The sequence below is a fragment of the Theropithecus gelada genome, chromosome 13 (genome assembly GCF_003255815.1).
Source record: "Theropithecus gelada isolate Dixy chromosome 13, Tgel_1.0, whole genome shotgun sequence".
NCBI lineage: Eukaryota > Metazoa > Chordata > Mammalia > Primates > Cercopithecidae > Theropithecus > Theropithecus gelada.
The window spans coordinates 82,842,005-82,862,480 of record NC_037681.1 but is presented as its reverse complement, the minus strand read 5'-3'; the positions used below and the strand labels follow the sequence as shown (position 1 = coordinate 82,862,480).

Here is a 20,476-nt window from a genome sequence, read left to right as displayed (position 1 = left end):
GCCTTCATGTTAAAATTAAAAGGGAAGCATATTTATAATGAATCTACTCACCTACACAGTCCCACAGGCGACATTATAGATCAAAGCATCTGGCAGGACACATTCTGGTCCCCACTGATTACAACCCCCCAAAAGCCCGGTGTGGCCGATTTTCTCAAATGATATTCATCATTTCAAATCAAATTAGCCACCAGATGTATTCTTCAAATAAACACATACAGAACTTTTGGGAAAAAAGGAGAAGGGAATTAACCCTCCCAGAGGCAATCCTGCCCTGCCTTTAGTAAAACTGAAAATGGTTTTAGGTCCTCAGATTATGTGATTTAAAAATAAGGGTAGCAGACGTTTGAGGATGGAGATGTCCCAGATCCATTTTCAGTTAGGCATCTGGAAAACCAGTTAGGCATCTGGAATGAGAGGACCAGGATTAAATTCTGGTTATGCTACCTACTGGTTGTGTGACCTTAGGCAAGTTACCCAACCTCTCTAAGCCTCACTTTTCTCCTTTGTAAAATGGGATGATACAACCTCCAATAGCTCTTCAGGGGTCTGCCTTCTCCATCAAACTCTAAATGAAGCACATTTCTCAAAGTTCCGTCCTTCACTGCCTCTTTAGTGAGTCTTCTCTCTACAAACTCATCCATCCAATGCCATGAGCATCACCTCCAAAAGGAGGGTTCACGGGTCAACCATCTAACTCCAGATATTAGCTTCCACATGCCTTACGGAGTCCCTCTTCCTCAGGCCCCTCTGTGTAATGGATCAAGTTCCCAGGCACCTGGTGAAAACCCCACATTACCTTGAGTTGCTTCCTGCTCTGCACATTCAGCCAGGAGCCAGGTCCTGGGTTCCTACTTCTATAACGCCACTGGTAGCTCCCTCCTCATCTTTCCTCTATTCCACAGAGCCTGCAATAGCCTACAGCCTCATTTCCCACTATGCTCCCAAATACGTCCTATTTCCCAAGTCTTCAGTCCCCTGCACACACCCTTCCTGCTCATGCTGTTCCCCCAGTTCCCCCAGACCACCACCAATATGCTACTGCTCCCTGAGAACCTAACTCTAGCTACGTGTCTGTTTTCTAGAACTCCTTTCTTCTCCATTCCCAGAGGTTGAACTCAGGGCTTCATCACTTCTCTCTCTCTTCTAAGAGATTTCCTGCCCAAGGGTATGCCCCAGCCTAAACACCAGCCTCACTGCCCAGGAGTCAGGCAGTCTGCTCCTGGTCAGGATGCCTCTACCTGGGCACCCTCCACAATTAAGGTCTTCACACTGCACCACCATTACACTCCAGCACATAGTACCTGAGACTCACCCAGCATTTGCTAAAGGAACAGATACTTTGGTCATCCGGACAAGTTTACTGAACACAGTGTTCAGTAGAAACCAGATTAATTAAATATATATACACCCTTTCTCCTAAGAGATGACAATGGAAAAACCACATGTGCTGAATTACAGACATATTTATAGAAAACTCTCACTTATTAAGAACTAAAGGGTAACAGAAAAATTTAAATAACTTGCTAGACTTAGGGGAGACAAGAATTTCAGCAGTGCTGACTCTGTATTAGACGTGAGGGTGGGGACAAGATCTGAAGAGGTAAACTGGGGTGAGAAGTACAGCTGCCCCCTCATTTCCCACAGTCAGCCCCAGACCACCAAAGGCAGCAGACACATGGGTGTGCAGCAGTGCAGGTGTGTGAGATTCAGCAGGGCTTCCAGGTGAGGGTGCCATCTTCCTCCGCAGCAGACCTGTTATCCCTCCTGCACCATATTCCAAAATGGGGCATCTCTACCTCCTTTCTGGAGAGGGATGGACCTCCACCAATTGTTACCTACAAGGCCGTGACAGTCATGGTAAGCATATCTAGAGGAAGATCCTTAGTACAGATTTGCAACCTGGGGGCATCTACTTACCTAAGGTGGAACAATCATTTTTCGTTTTTGAGACGGGGTCTCCGCTGTCGCCCAGGCTAGACTATAGTTGCCCGATCACGGCTCACTGCAGCCTCAACCTCCCAGGCCCAAGTAATCCTTCCATCTCAGCCTCTCGAGTAGCCGGGATGCACCACCACACCCCACTAATTTTTAAATTTTTTTTGTAGAGATGAGGTCTCCTCATGTTGCCCCAGCTGAGTCATTTTAGAAAAGAAATGCTGGGGCCGGGCGCGGTGGCTCACGCCTGTAATCCCAGCACTTTGGGAGGCCGAGGCCGGCGGATCACAAGGTCAGGAGATTGAGACCATCCTGGTTAACACGGTGAAACCCCATCTCTAGTAAAAATACAAAAAATTAGCCGGGTGCGGTGGTGGGCACCTGTAGTCCCAGCTACTTGGGAGGCCGAGGCAGGAGAATGGTGTGAACCCAGGAGGTGGAGCTTGCAGTGAGCCGAGATTACGCCACTGCACTCCAGCCTGGGCAACAGAGCAAGACTCCATCTCAAAAAAAAAAAAAAAAAAGAAAAGAAAAATGCTGGAATGCAAGCAGTCCCTTCCCGGGGAGCTTAATGCATTTTGGAAGCCCTTGGTAAGAGCTTGTACATGGCTTGGTAAATGCTTCCACTCCAACCTCTAGGACCTGTGTACAAGCAAGCGTATTCTGGCAGGCTCTCAGTGAGCCCTCGGAGAAATTTCTAAAGACTTCTCTCTGATTCATCCTTCTGCCTGCTTAGGTGAGCTGCACAGAATGTTTTTCAGTCTGGGTTCAACTAGCAGGTAGAAACCAGGCAGTAATCTAAGCAAGGGAAGTTTAATACAACAAATATGATACCTGAGTAACTATAAAGATGGAATAACAATCTAAAGGATGCCCTGAAACAGATGAAAAATATCCCCCAAAATTAGGTAGGGCAGGGGGTTTTTCTGAGTTTGTTGAAGAAAGTAAAGATGGCAGAAAAATTCCTGGGTACCTAGGCCAGAGATCACCCACAGTCACCAAGCAGCAGGAGCAACCTTCTAGGGTGCAGGCAAGCAAGGCTGGGTATATAGACAGTCAAGCAGGCAGAAGGAAGGAGGGGCACACACAGGGAGTCATCGGGTGCTGCTGGACCTGGAGTGAAGAGGCCTCCCTCTGTAGGAGCTTGCCACATCAATGCATATGCTAGGCCAGAGCAGCTTAGGGTTGTGCTCAGGACAAAGATCAGGTGACTAGCTCACCAGACAGCCAGCACCAGAGGGGGCTTGGGGTACATACATGGGGGCTGAGAGGCTGTAGGGAGCAATGATCTGGGCTGGATGAGGTCCACCCAGTCTTAGGCTCCTGGTCCCACCACTGATGCCAGAGCTGTAGAAAACAGAGCAGCGGATGCTGGAGAAAGGTGTGCCCTGCAGGAATATAGGAGTGCAGGAAAAGCACGCGCGTGCGTACACATGAAATCAGGAAGAAAAATCCCTTCCTCCTACAAGGTCCCCTTCAGAGCCCTCTACTTACAAAAGGCAAAGAAAAGACATTTAAAGGGCCCAGACCCATTTTCAGAGATCAGGCAACTGAGGGTGAATTTGGAGCATAAAGGCAATACTTAAAAACTGGCATAAGTTATAGATCTCTACATCACCAACCCAGAGTCATCTCTAACAACAAACATTTTTATTTAAGTCTGTGGAAAAGGGGGTATAAAACATGGGTCCTGTACACTGAATTGGCAGAGGTAATACGTGACAGCCCTTTAGTCAACAGCAGGGGACAAGGCAGGACCTGAGTGGGGCTTCTAATAGGGCAAATTTCAGAAAATGCAGGGAGAAGCAGGGCAGGCAAGAGATGGGGTAGGGGCACAGAGTGTCTCCAGGCAGAGACGGACACAGCCAGTTCATGGACAGACAGGTTCTGAGGCCACACTGGAAGGGCAGGTAGGAGCTGGTGGGGCCCAGGGCTGCTAGGAAGCTGCGGCTAAGTGGACAAATGTTGCTGCTGGATGGATCGGAGGAATGTGCTTTCTTTCATATCCCATCTACTTAAAACAGAAAACTGACCACATCACATAGGAACATGAAATAAGGGAAAAAATGAAGAACTCCAAGTTGGATGCCCATGATTACAACTTTAGTTGGCTTTGTAGTCCCAAAGACTTAATTTCTCTAAAGCAGATTCAGTTCACAGGGGGAAGAGTGGTTTGTCTTCTGTCATCAGATCTCTAACTCACCTCTGACAGAATACAGGTATATGTGATTTGTCTTATCAAATTTTGGGGGGAGCAAGGGACAGGGTCTTACTCTGTCACCCAGGCTGAAGTGCAGTGGCGCAATCACAGCTCACCGCAGCCTCAACTTCCTGGGCTCAATCGATCCCCAACAGCTCACTTCAGCCTCCTGAGTAGCTGGGACTACACGCATGCCACCACACCTGGCTAATTTTGGTATTTTTTGTGGAGATGGGGTTTCGCCATATCACCCAGGCTGGTCTCAAACTCCTGGCCTCAAACGAGCCACCTGCCTCGACCTCCGAAAGTGCTGGGATTACAGGCATGAGCCACCCAACCCAACTGCTTTACCAATTGCTAATCAATGAGATTATGAGTTGTTTCTGATTTTTCCTGTAACTGAAAATACATAAACACCCTCCTAGGCACATCATCTGGTTATTTCCGGAGGAAACATTACGAAGGGAACCCAACCTTTTAAAGTCAGTTAGCAGAGAATCAAGCTATCCCCTCACTCTCACCCTTAACCTCCCACCAAAAAGGTCAGACTGATTTATCCTCTCATTGTATACCCAAGAGCACGGAGTCACCCACGCTGACAGTGAATACTATACTCCTCTTTTATTCATTTATTTATTTTTTTAGATGGAGTCTCGCTCTCTTGTCCACGCTGCAGTCAGTGGTACGATCTCAGCTCACTGCAACCTCTGCCTCCCAGGTTCAAGTGATTCTCCTACCTCAGCCTCCCAAGTAGCTGGGACTGCAGGCACCCGCCACCATGCCTAGCTAATTTTCGTATTATTTAGTCGAGACGGGGTTTCGCTATATTAGCCAGGCTGGTCTCGAACTCCTGACCTCAAGTGATTCGCCCACCTCAGCCTCCCAAAGTGCTGGGATTACAGGTCTGAGCCACGGCACCCGGCCACCGTCCTCCTTTTTAATCTTTACCAAAAAAGAACATCTCCCTGTTTTAATTGATGCCATCTTTTGATACGCTTCCTTCCTGGTCTTCCTACTCCCCCATGCCCTTTGCCCATTTTTAATGCTGGGATGTTCTCATCTCATTTAATCTTCACAACAAGCTAAAAAATGTGAGGCAATTAATTTGAGGTCACAGAGCTAATCCCGGTGGAGCCAGCGTTTGGACTTTGGCCCCAACCTTGGGTCTAAGCTCTTACACTTTCTACCACACAACACTGTCGCTCGAGGAGGATTGAGAATCCCCGAATAAAGTTGTACTTTTAAAAAATTAAGGTACCAAAATTATTGCATTTGTAGATACCCACCCAGGAAACTGTAAGCCATTCCAAGGAAAGCCACAGGAAATCGAATTTTTTTTTTCCCCCAAATTGATAAGAGAAAGTAATAATGTAAACAAAATGGCCGCTTGGGAACCACTCAATGGGTTAACATATCCAGGGGCCCTGGTCTGGTAATACTTCCGCACCATAGGCAGAATCCCCTGCAGATATGTTTTGTGATGAGTTAGTTTTAATTAGTTATTCGTATGAAAGGATGAGAGACTGCTGGGGCTTAAACTAGCCTCATCTTAAAACACCTGTCAGAGCTGGCTACAGGTGGAGAAAATCTGCCTTTCCTTCCCTCCAGCATCACAGCCTGAAGTGAAGGGAAACCAGCTCAGCTTTACAACCTGCCACAGGGTTGGGACAGTGGCACAGGGCTGCCCCAAACCCCAGCTCTCCTGGCTCTGAGAGGAAGAGCCTGTGGCAGAAAAGGGATCAAAGAACCAGTGTTAACCACCAACTGTACCATCTCACTCTTGGTGTGTGTGGGGAGTGGGGGTATGGGGGGGGTTAAGGGTCTGCCTGTATTCTGTGTTGCCCCGTCTGGTCTTGAATTCCTGGGCTCAAGTGATCCTCTTACCTCAGCCACCAGCTCGTAGCTGGGACTACAAGTGTGCCACCACGCCTGGCTTACCTCATTCTTTTACTTGTTTTTTCAACAACAAGCACACGAATTCATACACAGATTGCGACCCAATTTCATTACCAGAAAGAAGCTCCAAGAATTTCTTTCCCAGGGCCTTATAGACCATCCACTCTAATACCTCTTTTACAGCAGAGGAGACCAAGGCACAGGGAGACAGAGCCTTGCCCAAGGCTGCCCTGGGGAGGAGAACCAGGATTTCTACCATGTGTCCCAGGGGACTGGGGAGTCCAGCAGTCAAAATTATCATTAGTAACAAAGTCTTTTTCTCACAGTCTGTAGGTTCCATTCTGGGCTATCAACATAAAAACAAAAGAGTGGATGGCCCCAGATTAGCCGGGTGTGGTGGCTCATGCCTGTAATCCCAGTTACCAGGTAGGCTGAGGCGCTTGAACCCGGGAGGCAGAGGCTGCAGTGAGATCATACCACTGCACTCCAGCCCAGCCCGGGCGATAGAGTGTGACTCAAAACAAACAAAAAAAGAGCCAAAGCATCACCTCTTCCTCCCACCCCACTGCCACCACCCAGGTTGGGCTGCTTTTATTACTTCCCCCTTGCTGTCAATACCACCTCGCCCACATTTATCTGACTTAGCACATGGTGTGATTAACAGGTCTGACACACCAAGGACTTCTGGGCAGAATGGGCCATATTCACTACTGCATCTCTAGTGCCTACCACTCAACACACAATTTGAGAACAAGAAGGGGAGGGACAGTAAAGGAACCAGGACCTAACCTAAGGATGTTTTGTATTCTTTGACCATTTTGATCAAACATTTTAAACACTGCTCTAGCATAAGTATCCTAAGCATCTATCAATTCCCGAGATTTCCCCTCTAGGCCTCACTCAAGACAGAATTACGTGGTGTCATCTCAAGGCAGTACATCACCTAAAAACATGGCCCAGGAAACACACACAATTAAATAAATCTATAAACAAACATAGGCCTCAGGGATGGGGGAGGTGAGAAAAAAAGGCAATTAAAAATTAATAGAAATGCACAAGCATAAATTACATTTACTGGACTAGAAACAGAATCCCATTACATAAACTAAGTTATCAAAGTGACCTTGCACAAGTGCTTCTGGAAATAAGTAGGCCATCAGCCTGTCTTGGCAGTCTTGGTGTACAGAGATGGGGAAGGGAGGGGAGATCTGTTATCTGTTATGTGGGCTCCACATGTCTATGGACACATATGCAGAAAAGGAAACTATTTTCACATAGGTATGAAAAAGTGATTACTGTCATTTTACATAGTAAAATGCACAAGAATTCAACCAATGACCAATTTATAAAATTTAAAGATGACACCTCTCAAACTCATAAGATCGACTTTCCAAAGTACACCACTCCCCACCACTTAGTTCCATTGCTGTGATAACAGGCCACACAGAGAGAAATGGAAATTTTAAATGTTAAAATAAGCACTTTAATATTAAGCACTCAGGCAATCAAATTCAATCCACTATTTTCCCTGGCATAAAGAATCATCTATGGCAGGGGTGCCCAAACCCCAAGTCATGGACCCCTAGTGGTGCATGGTCTGTTAGGAACGGGCCGCACAGCTGGTGGTGAGCAGTGGTGGGCAGGCCTGCAAGCTTTACCACCTGAGCTCTGCCTCCTGTCAGATCAGCTTGATATTAGATTCTCATAGGAGGGCAAACTCTATTGTTATCTGCGCATGCAAGGATCTAGGTTGCATGCTCCTTACTAGAATCTGATGCCTGATGATCTAAGGTGAGACAGTTTCATCCTGAAACCATCTCGCATGTCCTCCCACCCTGAAGTCCGTGGAAAACTATCTTTCACAAAACTGGTCCCCAGTGCTAAAAAGGTTGGGGACCACTGATCTACCTCACTTCCAACAGGTACTCGACAAACTTTCATGACCACCAGCACCCCTTAAAAACAACTACCGTCCTCCCCACCCATACTTCTGCTCAGCCTGGCTTCTCCTGGCTTAAGACGTCCCTTATCTTGTTTCTGTCCATCCTTACCCCCATCCTTGAAGGCCCAGGTTCAAATCCTGTCTCCTCCTTCATGAGGACAGCCTCGATTCCCCAAGTCCATGGATTTCATCCTCTCCTCCTGGCACTCAGGATCCCCCAAAAGGAGTACCAAGCCCTCATTGCCTGGAATCCACTCTCAGCTTCGATGCTTCCCAGGAGAAATGGTTCCAGGTGAGCCAGGAGGCTGGAACTAAGCAGCCTGTCCCTCAAGTGGCAAATGACAGCCAAGGGCTGGCAGGCCCCGCCCACAGCACCCAGCCACTAAGTGCCAGCACCCCTCCTCTCACACTGAGCATCCAGTTAAATTGGGCTCCCTCTGGGATGCTGCCTCTTCTCCACAGTCAGAGATCATCCTCCTCCCAGAGGACAACACTTCTAGTGACATGTGGCCCTGGGTGGTAACTTCAGAGCAAGGGGGCAAACAAGCAAACCAGCTCCCTGCTCCATCTCGGATTCCTGTCCCGCCTCTTCTCCCTTTCTCAAAGGCACATTAAATCCCAACACATTACTGAGGAGTGTTTCAGGACTGTTGTTTTCAAGTTGTTTCTTTTTAAATATCAAAATAAACCATATACATTTTAAAATACACATCCTCAAAAAAGTAACATTTTGGCCTTTTATCCAAGTGTTCTATAAAAGAGGAGGCATCACTGAGGCCTTCAACCAAGACTTGTTTCCGTATTTAAAGAAGTGCAATAGTAACATAGCTTTCTCTGGCCACCTTCCAAGAAAAGTTTTTGTGGCCACAGTAAAAGAGAATATGCTTGCTCGATATGTGGGCACCCTACTGAACTGCTTAGAAACTGGGCCACTTTTACCAAGCAATTTAAGTTTTACGCGAGTAAAACTTAAGTTTCACCTCAGTTTTCAGCGAGTCTCTGCATAGGTGATCAGGTATGTGGAGGGACCAGGGACCACAGCAATTCCAGTGCCTCGGGCTTCCAAATCTCCCCTGGTCTGCGTCTCACTCTCCCTGGGGGCGTCCAACCCTCTCCCCCAAGCCTCCACTATCTCTAAATTGAGGGCTGCCCCCTCTGTGGTCCAGTGTGATCTTCCTCTCTCTCTGGATGGTGCTCATGGGCCCCTAGTCGTGAGTGGGGTAGGGATGAAAATAGAGAATCATCACCCTGAAGCTGCTGGTGGCTACCTGAAGCTTCATGATATGCTCTGTATCTGCAGTGATTTCAAAATTTCCATTATAAAGAGTTAAAAAAAGACGATCCATCAGAACTTTGAGGAATAAAAGTTTTTTAAAAAAAGAAACATTCAGTTAAAAATAGGAGTATTCATGAGAGATATTTTAAGTTCATTTGAAGAAAATTCCTTATGTGGTAAAGGAAGAGAAGAAAAATATAATGGCTGCATCTCAAGAATAAAGTTGCATTAAGTTCCTTATAAACAAGCTTCAAATACAACCATAAATAAAAACACATCTCACTAGTTCCAAATGTTGACTGCTTAGAAAGGATAGCATTTGTAACACTTTGACCCTTTCATTATTAGACAAATATATTTGAATCTGAAAATATCATCCGGCTTACCAGTGAACAATCTAGAGCCAGACCTGAAGGGTTAAAAACACACATGTGCACATAAAACTCCCCACAATTGTGTTATTTCCTGATCAAGACTCAAAAAAAGAAGTACTTTGGAGAACCAGTTGGATGTTAAGTGGTTCTCAAAGAAAATAATTTTAAAAATTTCTACCAGGCACTTTGGGAGGCCCAGGCAGGCGGATCACCTGAGGTTGGGGATTCGAGACCATCCTGACCAACATGGAGAAATACAAAATTAGCCAGGCATGGTGGCGCATGCCTGTGATCCCAGCTACTCAGGAGGCTGAGGCAGGAGAATTGCTTGAAACCGGGAAGCCGAGGCTGCGGTGAGCCAAGGTCATGCCATTGCACTCCAGCCTGGGCAACAAGAGGGAAACTCTGTGTGTGTGGGCGGGGGGTGGGATTCTGAAGCACAAATAAACTGCAGCAAGTTTATGGTCCATAGAAGTATCTTCCCAGAGTATTAACACTTTCATATTCATGAATTCAATGGATTCCAATAATAAACATGTGAAGTTGGCTGTGCAGGTTTCATGCTATTTTGCAGGGAGGTGGGAAACAGAAGCTAAGTAGGTTGCCATAGTTACAAAGACATTTGATGTCAGCTCTGGGACCAAAACCTACTTTCAAGTTCTCCGTCCACATCAGCCAGTCCCCAACCCCCCAACTCCCAGATCTCCACTCCCTGTGACAGCTCTTGCTGCTTCTGGGGTCTTGCACCAATAGCAATCTCCACTGTTTCCCCCATCTTGAGCCTCTCCCCTCTCCAATGGCTCCAGGCACATGCTCCTTGTCATGCCCATTTGTCCTGCCTTGACCCTCCCAATCCCCCTCACCTTCTAGAATCTTCACAGTCCTTGCACCCTCCTGACTTTCTAGGGTACCCAATACTGCTGGCCACCATGTCTGCCCCACCCCATCCTCAGGAACCCCCAGGGTTCTCCTGCATCTTGGCAGCCTTTGCTCCTTGGCCCCATCCCACAAAATGGACTCTCTCCGCAGTTCTGAGCCCAAGTCTACTGCTAGGTTTTCCCTTACCCCATATTCTTGTCCCCTAGACATCACCACAGACTCCCATATCCCATATGCTAAAAAATGCCCCAATGTACCTGTGTCATGGCCCTTCTCCTAACCTCCCTTAATTGGTTTCCAAATTCCTTTACACCCACCATGAGTCTTTTTCTCTCTCCCACCTCTTCCAAATAAAACACACACACATTTCAATCTTGTACCATCCTGCCCTGGTTTGAGCCCTCAGTTTCCTCTCTACTAAGACTAATTTTAATGAAGTGGCCTAACTCAAATATCAAACGCCTACTTAAACCAAGCAGTATTGAAAACAGGCAGCAAAGAATCAAGTCAGAGTTGATTGTTGTAAGATTGATAAACACTTAGGTGAAATATGAAGCACTGCACAGGGGATAAGGAAAGGCTGCTTTATGCAGGGTGATCAGAGAAAGCCTCTCTTCTCAGAGAAGAGGTGAGGGATAGTTCCAGGCATGGGGGAGCAGTCACCACAAAGGCCAGAGGCAGGAAAGCTGGGGGCCTTGTGCCTGGAGTGAAATGAGCGGTAGAAGCGAGGTAGGAGAGGATAGGAGAGAAGGGCAGATCACCAACCCTGGCAGGTGACATCTGAACTCTGGCTTTCTTCTGAAGAAGACAGGGAGCTACTGGAGGATTCTGAGTAGAGAAGTAACCTCAAGTCATTTCAGTTTTTAAAGGATCCCTCCAGCTTCTTTCTGAGAGACTGGTAGGGGGCAAATGGGAAGCAGAGAACAGAGGGACTGCAATGACCTGCCCCAGGTCAGGCTGGCCTCATTCACGCTCAGGCCCATCTTCCTCAATGCAAGCCCAGCCATAACTTGTCAGCACAGTCAGCACACCATCTCTCTCTCCCACCTGACCACAAGAACTTTCACTGATTCCTCACTACCTCCATAACTATTAACTGCCCCATCTCTGCACGATTCCCGAGGTTGCATCATGGCCTATTACACCTTTCTAAGCACCATGCACTCCAAACCCAAGGGATCACCTGCTGTTTCCCCAAAAGACCTCTATGAGCCTTTCCATTGTGTCCTGTTTTCTCAGCCTACAATCCCTTGAGCATTTCTACCTTCCTTTCTCTGCCCCTGAAATGTTATTCGCATCCTTCAAGACCAAGCCCAAAGGCCACTTCATTAAGAAGCCTTTCTTGGCTGCCTCCAACATGTAATTTGCTTACACCTCTACCAAGGCAATCTTACCAGTTCCTGGCTGTCTCCACCACACTGACCACTGAGGGCAGCAATCATGCCTGACCCATCTATGAACATGCACAGGCCAAGGACAGTGCTAGGCATACACCAAGTGCTCAATCAGTGCATGTTTGGTTGGAGAACAAACTGCCCACTTCACCAAACATCTTGAGGTCTTAAGGGAGAAGTATTCCAGGGCAGGTTTTCCATCTTGGCTACTGTAATCTGGAGACCAGGGGACCCTCTGATGGAGCCTTGGGGGACTGTCTACTCAGCACTAACAAAGGTACAACCACAAGTAGGGACCACAGTGTGGACAGATTTGAACTGAGGCCTGCCAAGACTCTTGCCTTCTCTGCTAGAGATCTCTAAGCAGGCCCATGTTCCATTTTAAATTTCCGTAAAAGTATTGGAAGTATGTTTTTCCCAAGGTCATTCTAGAAGTGCACAAAAGAAGAAACAAGCACTTAGAAGGACCCACATCAAGTTAACTGTAGTTATAGTGGTGAGAGAGGGTGGAATTATTTTCCTTTACTGTATCCTCAATATTTTTGCTAAATAAACATCTAATGCAAGTCATTTAGAAAGAATGCCAAGTACTACCCAACTTACATTTGAAGAATGGGTCCAAAAATGAAAAGTACCCAACAAGGAGACATGAGGCCATGGAATTATGTAATACCACTTACACGGTAAGATTACAGGAGTTGAAAATGTTTTAAGTGGCTTGTCTGAAGCAAGCAATTAAAATAATTGGCCCTGTGCTTTCACCTCTGAAATAATTATTTCACTAAACAAAGCAGATGTTGGGAGCATCTTGGGCACTTATCGATGACTCTTACCCAAACTAAACTCTTCCACAAGCTCCATCATCAACCATAGACCAGTTCTCATCACTGCATCCTAGCTCATGTCACACAGGTGGACAAAGAGCTCTGATGGGACATTTCAATGACTGTCTTTAGAGAGGAAATGTCAAAAATAGGCAATCAACTAACAAATAATACATCTTAAAGCTAAAGCTATATCAACAAAGTATTACATAAAGATTTGTCTTCTTTCAATAAAAGACCTACAGAACTGCTAATGAAATAGCTCATTTAAACACAAAAGATCTAGTTGCTTTAGTTATCACCCTGTTAAAGAAATAAAAAGTGAAAGAGGAAACTGTAGTCAGGCACAATGCTAGGTATTTTAGGTGTAGCTTTATATTACTTTCCCCAGTAAATCTGACATAGGGCTTTATCTTCCCCATTTTACAACTGAGAAAATTTATCCTGAAATAGTTTGTGTAATTTTAACTTTAGGCATTCCCACACGTCACTGAGACTCAGATTAAATAACTATTATGACTATTGTCCGTAGTCACACAGGAAGTGGTAAAAATAGAATTCAAGTCTATTTCACAAAAGACTACATGCCACACTGCATGACTGACTCTACTTACATTAAGTTTGACAGGTAAAACCCATCTATGATGATAGAAGTCACATCTATGATGATGTAAGAAAGAATAACAGTTCCTTCAGGGTGAGAGGGTGGGAAAATGGACAAGACATGGGCACAGGAGGCTTCTGCAGTACTGAAAATGTTTATTTCTTAATCTGGGAGCTTACATACATGAGCTCATGCTTAACACTTCTCACTTTACTGCATGTTATATATGAAGTTAAAAAATCCTCATCTTATGGACTGCAAGTTTATGCTCTTAACCACTAAACCACCACATGGCACTCAGACAGAATGTAGTCACATGCTAGAATTGATTTCCTTGGATTATCAGTTTTTTTCAAACATTCTGGTAAGCAAAGTACATCCTACTCATATCAGAATGAAGACACCTGAACCCTTTGTTTTAAAATGCCACAGAATGAAAAGTAAAAAGTATCAATTTCCTGGCTACTGGGAATTTCCCCCTCTGTAGCCACATCAGAAAATGTTTTTTTAAATTTAACTTATAGATGCACAGAAAATAATGTGTAACATATTCTTAAAGTTATATATGAAAATACCTAAAGCTAAAATTGCACAAGATACATGTTATGACTCTCAAAAGACATCTGAATTTTGTTACAAAAATTAAGACAAGGCAAAAAGACAAAACTGGTAGGCAGAGGTCGTTAATACAGGGCAACACAGAGGGCAAAATCTCAATTCTTAAAATTTGTAACAAATAGAAAACTCAGTACAAGTAACTTTTTCCAGCAGCAAAGTAATTGTGCCACACAAGCCCTCATAAATTCTCCACCAAGTATCAAGTTCTCCTTGTTGAAGCTTTGTTCAGCCTGGCAAAGCCTTCTTACCAGTGAGTGATGATGAAATCGTTACATCAATTCTCCCAAAACCTTATCCCACACATACATACACCTCTTATTCAAACAGTAATTGCCTCTCTAGAGAGAGGAATGTATTCACTCTATAATTTGCAGACATATTTGGCAAGTACCTAGGAACAGCAATCCCACCTTAGAGAGTGGAGAAAAAAGACAGCTGGGTCCACAACTTTGGGGTGTTTGTGCTGTTTTCTTTACTGGATGCAGCCAGGAAACATTTACCACTTCAGAGTCTAGTTTAATTCATCTTTTAATCTTCTGTACACACCAAAAATACCAAGCAACCAAATGACTTTAGTTTCCCTTGGGCACTTACATAAAAGACCAAAAGGCCTTTAAGAGAATCTTTCAGTGTTGTTAATGTATGTACCACCATCAGGGATGTTGCAATAGATTATATAACCAAGTATTATCCTAGTTGCAAGATCTCAAGATCTCAATGTTTATAAAAGTAACCATAAGCATTTATTTTTAAAGTCTCTAACAGACTTTCCAATAAAACCGTCAAAAAAAAAAAAATACAGAAAATACAGTCAGATACTGCATCCATTAACCAAGTTAGAAAGAATGAAAAGCACTGACCCAGTATGTCAGGAACATTAACAGCTGTGGATCAGCATCCCTAAATTAGGATTTTCACGAAACCCCAGCATTGCTAGAAAACATTTAAAGCTAAGGCCGAGCGCGGTGGCTCACGCCTGTAATCCCAGCATTTTGGGAGGCAGAGGCGGATGGGATCACGAGGTCAAGAGTTCGAGACCAGCCTGGCCAACATAGTGAAACCCTGTCTCTACTAAAGATAAAAAAATTAGCCAGGCATGGTGGCAGATGCCTGTAATCCCAGCTACTCGGGAGGCTGAGGCAGGAGAATCACTTGAATCCAAGAGGCAGAGGTTGCAGTGAGCCCAGACTGCGCCATTGCACTCCAGCCTGGGCGGCAGAGTGAGACTCCATTTCAAAAAAAAAATTTTTTAAGCTAAGTTTCAAAGTTTGAGAAACAGAGGATTAATCTTTTCTTTTATCCCTGCATCAGCTGAAAAAGTCCCACATATTTCTCTCCAGAACATCTTAGCTTATACCAACGATGCCTCACTAATGCAACTATTTAAAAAAAAAAAAAAACCACACATTTGAACAGTATAGTGAAAATCAACTATGAATTATCAGTTCCACTTTGCGATTTTCAGCATAACTTTGGTGTATCAGAAACCTAAAACATGACTTCTTTAAAACAAGAAAATCTTCAAAACTACAAACCCTTCATTTACTCAGCCCTTCACCAGAAGCCCAGAAAAAACTTCATAATTTTTGAACAACAAGCAAATCATGTTTATTTGCCTCAAAATACTACCTCATTACTTAGGTTTCAAGAATCATCTGATGTGCATCTGCCAAATATGGCCGATTTCAGTCTCAGGCAAATCTAAACGGCTACCACAGGGTTACTGTTTTTGGTAAGGGGAAGTCGATGCCAGGAGGAACTTCTCTACTGATTACAGCAATGACCAACACTTATTAAGCACTTCTTAACTCTCCCGGTGCAGTGAGAGGATTTTGACAAACATCCTATTTGTCCTCAGACACAATCTTGTAGAGCAGACATTACCATCCCCAAAAGCAGATATGTAAAATGAGGCTCAGGTGAAAAATAACTTGCCCAAGATCACTGAACTAAATGTGGCAGAATCAAGTCTAATGAATGGTAAGGGTGAGAACTGGTCAGTTTCACAGAGAATTAGGCCTTCATCATACAAATGTCATCTGCACAAAAACTAAATGAAAAACAGTGAATTCTTGCTGTAGGGAGAAAAAGCAATATTCCGAACTAAAAAAGTAGTTTCAAACAGAAGATCTAATGGTAAACACATTTGTAAAGGCTGGGCAGGGAGGAAAATGATTACTCAAATTACTCAAGTACAGCCCCATGGGGCTCCTGCACTTCTCCGTTCTTACAAACTAATCTGGTTTACCAGCGCAAGGACTCTGAGTAAAACTCTCCCAAATTCCTCCAGGCTTAACCACCCTCTACTCAAAAGAACCAGGAGCAGGAGCTAGGATAGTGGGAAGTGACCGCCCTGCCTTGCCCTGCCGGTCTTCCCTCCGGGTCAACTGTCAGATCCGCATGGGTGCGACCATAAGCCGGCGCCGGAGCCCCGGGACTGGCTCGGCCAGGGTACCCGCCTTTCCACTCCCAGTCCTGGCCCTGTCGGCCACTTCGTTTACCACCTCCAGAGGCACAAATAATTACACCGGAAGAATTTGTTTTAACAAGTAGAATTCTATATTCACCAACTGGCTTCGCCATCAGATATTACGGTAGGGTTCCAACAAGAGAAGGGCAGAAGAATATGGTTTAATTGTTCTAAATCTTTCTGCGAAGTTGGGGTGGCTGAGGCGGCCACGGGGGATACAGCTCAGGCACCTGTGAGCTAAGTACACTCAACAAACCACCCCTACGTTTTGGGCAGGAGAGCGCCTCCTCGCCAACCCAGGCTATAAACGTACGTATTTTTAAAGATGAGCTTCGACGCTGTGACACTTGTGGGGAGTCTCTCGACTGCTCCTCCACTTGATGGGGGAACAGGGAGTTCTGCGGCTCCCCAGCCCCGAGTGTCAAATACCATGGCCTGGAAATTAACCAGGTGACTCGGTTTATCGCCTCGAGAAGGGTCCGCCTACCGTGCTGGAGTAGCCGCCTGCCCCGCGCCCACAGCCGCGGCAGGGACCCCTACGCCCACCTTCCCACGAGGGGTGTCTGGCAGAGTCCGGCTTCAGGCGCTCCCTGGCCTGGCAGCACCCACCCCACCCCGCCCCACCCCGCCCCACCCCACCCCCACAACTCGGGCGAGCAGCCTGGTTAATCATTCAACGCAGGCGGCGTGGAATATTTTTTTAAAGGTCAAAGCGAAAGATTCTCCCTAAGTTTGGCAGAAACCAGTTTTGGGGGAGCCGGAGACAGAAGTGGCAGAGGTTGGGGGTGGGGAGCGGCTGCCAGCGGCTCTTTGGCTCACAAAACACCTGATCTCCCCATGCGGCACGGGAGGCCGGTGCAGTGCGAGGGTGGGGTGCGAGGATGGGGTGCGAGGAATCACGCGCGCCCCCCTCCCCGAAACGCCCGTGCGCCCCGGATGAGGCCCGGCCCCAGATGCCCCTTGCCAAAGCCCGCATCGCCCCGGCGCCGGATCCCCCGGAAGTTGGGGTGCAGCGGGGAGGGGGAAGGTCCCCGGGCTCCCGGGAGAGGTGGGCACGGAATGGGTTGGGAGACTCCTAAGCCCCGCAGCGGGCGGTGTCCCTCTCCTCTACCTCTGGACTGGGGTTGGGTGGCTAGGACGGCGGGAAGGTAGGGGAGGCTTAAATGCGGCAGGAGCCACCTAGGGACGGCTTCCTCCACCGGGGCGCGGGTACGAAGCCGGAACCGGAGAGGAACCGGGCGGGGGTAGTAGGGGGTCCGGAGGGCGGAGCCGGAGAGCAGGGAGGCGGGAGGGGACCGGTAGAGGGGCCTGGCGGGGAGGGAGCCGGTGGGGGTGCTCACCGCCCGGGCCCTACCTTGTCCGAGAGCAGCTCCAGCTCGGCGGGGCGGGGGCAAGGGCGGGAGATCGCGGCCACATCCACGTCCCGGCCGCTCCGCGCGGCTCAGCCCGGCGACCGCCGCAGCTCACGCTCCATGCGCGGCGCCCCGGACGGGCGGCCCGGCAGTGTCGGCGGCGGGGACGGCTCTGGCTCGGCTCTGCTGGCCTCCGGCACTTGTTGCCGCGGCTGCCGCTGCGCCTCACTCCCGGCTCCGGTTCCAGGCGCAGCAGCCTCCCGGAGCCCGCCCCGTCCGTGCCCGCCCGCCAATGGGGCCCGGCCCCGCCCCTCACGTCACCGCCTGACGGCCCCGCCCCGCACCCCAAGTTTTGGGAGGGCTTCGCTCTCACACCCGGCTCCAGGACCCACCGGGCCCGCGCTCTCCGCGGCTTTCAGCGACACTGCAGCCCCCACGCACCCGCCTGCAAAGCCGAGGGTTAAGCTGGGGAAAGGGGGCCTTTAGGAAGGAGACCCCCCTGGAAAAGCCTGGCAGCTCCAAAAACACGAATGAAACGCAGCTCCAGCCTCCGCCCCTCCAGGTGCTGGTGGCCCCTCTTGCGGTTCGTCTGAGGCTAGGGGACCAGGCGCATCGCCTAGCGAGACCCCAGTGGCCTTTCTGGCCAGTTTGTAACCGGAACTAGACCGACCCCAGTGCTGGAGCGGGTGAGGAATGGCCACGCCGGGGAGGCGGGGGAGGGAAGCCTGGGCCACTGTGGGGCCTGACCTTTGCTCCACCTCTTAGGTGCTCACGACCCAGAGTGGTGCCCTGCTTGGCACTGCCACTGGATCCTCTGGCTTATGATGCCGTCCAGGACAGGACTGGGGGGTGGTGGTCCTTAGTTCTCTTAGTGGGGTCATGCAGAGTGGTTTCCTCGAGGTCCCACGCCCGTCTCAGGAAGCCGGAAACGCAAAATGCCGGGCGCTCGGCCCGAACCCGTGCCGCGGCTCAAGGGGCAAGGCGGATACCCAGGCGAGGCCTAAAGGGCCGGACTCTGACCTCCCCCCTCCGGACACTGCAGGGCTCCGCCGGTCAGAGGCGGCCTTGGCGCCAACTACACCTACCAGCGAGGGCCCCCGGGCCCACCGATGCGCCCTCCTAGCCCCGCGCTCCTTCGGGGAGTTCCGAGGTGACTCAGAGACGCAACTGACACAATTCTGAGGCCCCCAGGTAAGCCTGGCGCTACGGGATGGAGACGTTACCTGGTTTTGAAAGGCCCAGCTAAACCAGCGAGACCCGCGTGCGCTCCGCGGGGAAGCAAGCCTCCCCAGGGGCGCACCTGGAAGCGCTCCCGCCCCCTGGTCCTTATCTCTGAATCGAAACCGAACCTGGACCCATCTAGATAATTGGACTGAGCAATTAAGGACGCTTCACTCTCAACTGTTAGCATTTTTTCCTAAGGCTCTCGGAGGCGGAATCAGCTGGAAAGGAACATTGCTAAGTAGGAATTTCAGGCACCTGTGAACTGAGCCTACTCAACAATCGGCCCTTACTCTTAACCAAACTTAGCAGAGGAAGAAAGACCAAGTTGCTGAGGATGCACAGAGCCACATGGGTGCGGTCCTTTAGAAACAGGAATTCTGAGTCAGTAGATATGGAAATGTTATGGTTTGCAGTCTTCAGAACATGCTGCTTTTATGCCGTTCACATGATTCTCCTTGGACTGCGACGTAAAGTCCAAGAAACAAGTCGAATGTTTGTATATTCATAGAAAAAACATCTGTAAGGGTGCACACCGACTGTTAACCACGGTTTCGCGGGTAGGGGAAACAAGGGAGTTACATTTTTTTTACTCCATTGACTTTGGATTTTGTATTTTTCCAGTTGTATTTACTTTCATAATTTAGAAAGCTAATAAAACATGTTTAAAGAAACAGAAGCTAGAAATTCTTTAAGAACTCTAGGAAGTATAGGCCGGGCGCGGTGCCTCACGCCTGTAATCCCAGCACTTTGGGAGGCCAAGGCGGGCGGATCACAAGGTCAGGAGTTCGAGACCAGCCTGGCCAATATGGTGAAACCCCATTTCTACTAAAAATACAAAAATTAGCCAAGTGTGGTGGCAGGCGCCTGTAATCCCACATATTTGGGAGGCTGAGGCAGGAGAATCACTGAACCCAAGCAGGCAGAGGTTGCAGTGAGCCGAAATCATGCCACTGCACTCCAGCCTGGGTGACAGCGTGAGACTCCGTCTCAAAAGAAAAAAAAAGAATTATAGGAAGTATAAATTAATAAATGAAGTCTATGTCTTCATTCTGTATCAAAATAATCTTGAGCCCTTGTTCCTGGGTTTAAATAAAGATATCTCTAGGCTGCTGTCTGATATTTAAATGCAGTGATGAGACAAAGCCGACATCTAAGGAAGATTTTCTGTGCCATCAGATTGGTATATTTTTTCCATGCATATGTGTCTTCCCTTTAAATGCACCCCCTGTAGCCACAGATATGCTTGCAAGGATGGCCAGCCAAGGAGTTTTTAGTAAAGGAACTGCTACAATGTCAGCTGGCCACCAACTAGGAAATTAAGCTTGTGTCCCACACAGCTGCCCAAGGCTGCCCAGGCCATGAAATTTAAAAATAAGGGTATTTTTGGGCTGGGCGCAGTGGCTCATGCCTGTAAGCCTAGCACTTTGGGAGACCAAGCCGGGCGGATCACTTGAGGTCAGGAGTTCAAGACCAGCCTGGCCAACA

General features: G+C 47.8%; 1 protein-coding gene across 1 annotated transcript in view; it reads right to left on the bottom strand.

The window, feature by feature from the left end:
- Positions 1-18,001, bottom strand: part of B3GNT2 (UDP-GlcNAc:betaGal beta-1,3-N-acetylglucosaminyltransferase 2) — a 28,194-nt gene extending 10,193 nt beyond the window's left edge. Inside the window, exon 1 of the mRNA XM_025355072.1 lies at positions 17,770-18,001. The gene's annotated coding sequence lies outside the window, so the exon portion shown is untranslated. The remainder of the gene's footprint in view (positions 1-17,769) is intronic.
- Positions 18,002-20,476: the final 2,475 nt, after the last annotated feature.